Raw genomic sequence first — 3,618 nt, forward strand, 5'->3', positions numbered from 1 at the left:
CAAGCTTCCTTAGTTGAGGGTTTTAGCTTCTTTGAGGCTGAATTGCTCAGATGATTAAGTTTTGGACCTAGTCCTCAGCTTTTTCTTTTCTCCATCCTCAGAGGAAGAATAGATCCGTATGAACTCCTGGGAGTCCCTTTCTCTGTCTTTCCAATTGCCTATTAATTAGCTGTAGCCATTTATTATATTTGTCTAGAGCATCAGTTATGGTGCTTAACAATAGTCATTCCATCCTATTGTCCTTAAAATTGCTATTTCCCTTCCACCTGTTATAAGGCACCGGGATACTATCTGAACTCCCTGAATGACCCAGGAGAGGGCCTGCGTCAGTCTAGGGTACACACATGAGTTATACAAGTAGGTAGTGCAGAATTCTATATCAATTACTTCTGTTGAACTATCGTTTATCCCTCAGCTCACATCTACGGCCTCTAAGGAGGTTCCCTAGGACCAAGTGACAGAGGAAAAATTCATGTCTAAGTCTCAGATAAGTCAGCTTCAGTAGATTCTGAAAATGTACATCTGACTGTACTTTAGCCCAAGCTAAGTGTGGTCCTACAGGACAGTGGTAAGAGGAAACCCTCCCAATGAGTATAGTCTGATTAGTATTTTAGAAAAAAAGAATAATTAATATAAACATTAATATAGAAAGTTTAAAGAATAAATACCTCAATTTAAGATACTGTTCATATTTGAAAATATTATTAATATTTTGTTCTATGGGGAAAAACACTGAATAAATGAAGTATCACCCTTTGGTTATGGATTGGAATTAATGAAGGGTACTAGCCTATGCAAGCAGTATGCTAGAAGGACCATATTAAATACCTTGTGCACTACCTCATTTCTTCTCTGCCTCACGACTCATTCTAGTCATTGATTTAGCAAACAATGTTGTACAGACTGTGCCTAGTATCACACATGACTTGCTTCTTGCATATTACTTGAGTGTTTTTCTGGCACATGCTTTGGGACATCTCTGGGAGCTAGCTGAGAGTTCACATGTGCAACCCACAAGTTTATCACTCATGGCGAAACTCTCAATGAGGGGAGGGTCTGATGGGTAATTGCTTCTTCTTTATGTTCCTTGAATCTGGAGATCCTTCTGATAAATTTCCTCAGATAGTCCAGGTGGGACTGAGCACTCAGTCTCCACAGAAATTGTCAATTTGAAAACATTTCCTTTAAATAGGCTTTCTCTTCTTTCCTGTTACACTTTCCCTATGTCTTTGTCCATTCAATCCACTGTAACAAAATATAATAGACTAGGTGGCTGATGAACAGCAAACGGCTATTTCTCACAGTTCGGGAGGGTGTGATGTCCAAGAATAAAGCACCAGCAGATTTGGTGTCTGCTGAGGACCTGCTTCCTGGGTCAAAGACAGCCATCTTCTTGCCATGTCTTCACATGGTGTAGAAGGTCAGGGAGCATTCTGGGGCTCTTCTTCTATAAGTACACTAATCCCGTTCATGATGACTCCACCCTCATGAACGAATCACTTCCCAAATTCCCCACCTCCAAATACTGTCACACTGAGGATTAGGTTTCAACATACGAATTTTAGAGGGACACAGACATTCAGTTTATGGCACCCTGGTTCCTCAATTTCTACTCTCTAGGAACATTTGTCCAATACGCTGTTTGCATTAAAACCCTTTTGATCTGGTTTTCAAGGGAACCTATACTATGAATATGACATGAATATGCATATTTTTTCTATGAATAGATTCCTTAAACTTATTATTCCCATGTATCCATACACCTGTCAGTTTACAAAGCATCAGAGTAGGTAAAATCTCTAGAGGTGTAGAGAGAGACAGAAGACTGAAGAGAGCTCCGCCACCGCCACCGCCAGCCCTGTGGGCACTGCAACCATGGCGCCTTACAGTGCCGTCTCCTTGCCTGTTCGAGGGCGACGAGACGCCATGCGCATGCTGCTGGCTGACCAGGGCCAGAGCTGGAAGGAAGACAAGGTGACCAAGGAGACCTGGCTGCAGGGCACACTCAAGGCCTCCTGTCCACCCAGGAAGCTTCCTGAGTTCCAGGACGGAGACCTTACCCTGTACCAGTTCAGTGCCATCCTGCAATACCTGGGCCACTCCCTTGGGCTCTATGGGAAGGACCAGTGGGAGTCCACCCTGGTGGATGTGGTGAATGACCACGTGGAGAATCTCTGCTGCAAATACCTCATCCTTACCTACGTCAACCACAAGGCAGGCAAGGAGGGGTATATGAAAGCACGACCGGGGCACCTGAAGCCTTTTGAGATCCTGCTGTCCTAGACCGGGAGGGGCAGGTCTTAATCGTAGGCAGCTCGGTCTCCTTCTTGGACTACACCTTGCTGAACTGGCTGCTGATTCACCAGGTCATGGCCCCCGGCTGCCTGGACTCCTTCCCCCTGCTCTCTGCCTGTGTGGCGTGCCTCAGCCCCGGGCCCAAGCTCAAGTCCTTCCTGGCCTTCCCCTAGCGTATGAAGCTCCCCACCAACTACAACAGGAAGCAGTGAGGGCATTGTCATTTTCTGCAGGAGGCGGGACCTGCGGGCCTTGCTTTCTCGAGGACAAATAAAATTTCAAGCACGGAAATAAAGAAGAAGGAGAAGGAGAAAAAGAAGATTGAAGAAAAATCCTCAGAAACACATTTTAGATAAGGACACAAAAGCAGAGGCCCACAAGGGAGAGTGAGGGTATGGTCATTGAATGAGAAGTAATATTAGAAAGCTTACATTCTATGTTTTGGGAAGTTTGGGCAGGTGGATTTTCAAATTCTGGGACCAACACCAAATCAAACTTTAAAGTCATGATAATTTGGAGCCATGTATCAAAGTGATAGAAGTAAGTCATTGTTAGAAGTCATTACTTGGAGGCAAGTACAAGACTTTTCTTATGGTGTATTCCATCAAGCTGGAAACAAAGTAAATATTAACACAGAGATATTTGGAAGTGGAGGGTGATTTCAATAGGTCTGCAGTTACTTTGCCTTGGTAGGTGTTTGGTTTAGGGTGGACTTCAGTTTTGTTTAAACTTGTAATTCAACAATGATACTATACTGGTCAGGAGTCATGGGTGGAAATTATCTAATTTGCATAAGCAGGAATTGAGTATTTCAGTTTTTTAGATAATGGTTTTTCAGACCCTACTGTTCGGGTTATTAAAATATATATATAATGAGAAGGGCAGCTGGTTTCTGTTCTTTAGTTCTTTGTTGGTGGACTATTGCTTGTCTTGATTTTACCGCCTGAGTATAAACCATGCTTGAAGTGGCCTGTGTCCTTTGTGTTGCCCCTTTATGCTCCCTGAGCTCTCTGGGCACTCTAGAAATAGAATACTTGTTACCAAAGGATGTGATTACTTATTTTCTTGTATGTCTCTTCCAGGTAAACCTCATGTTTAGTAGAATGCCTTGTAAGTAGTATTACTTTATAAAAGTACTTTTTAAAGTATTTTTCATTTTACATACCATCAGGATTTGCAAATATATACATATTAAATGAGTTTATAAACTCACATAAGAAAAACATACCATCAGTGTCTACAAAATTAAATAAAATTACCCCATAAATGAATGCCTAGTATATTGATAAAAAGCAGGACTAAGAACTATGAATATAGACAATT

At 42.2% G+C, this 3,618-nt stretch overlaps 1 pseudogene; it reads left to right on the forward strand.

Annotated features, from left to right (window-relative positions):
- Positions 1 to 1,875: 1,875 nt before the first annotated feature.
- LOC123001066 (glutathione S-transferase P-like) lies at positions 1,876 to 2,995 on the forward strand (annotated as a pseudogene).
- Positions 2,996 to 3,618: the final 623 nt, after the last annotated feature.

Source organism: Ursus arctos, unplaced genomic scaffold (assembly GCF_023065955.2).
Source record: "Ursus arctos isolate Adak ecotype North America unplaced genomic scaffold, UrsArc2.0 scaffold_5, whole genome shotgun sequence".
In the NCBI taxonomy this organism is placed as follows: Eukaryota; Metazoa; Chordata; class Mammalia; order Carnivora; family Ursidae; genus Ursus; species Ursus arctos.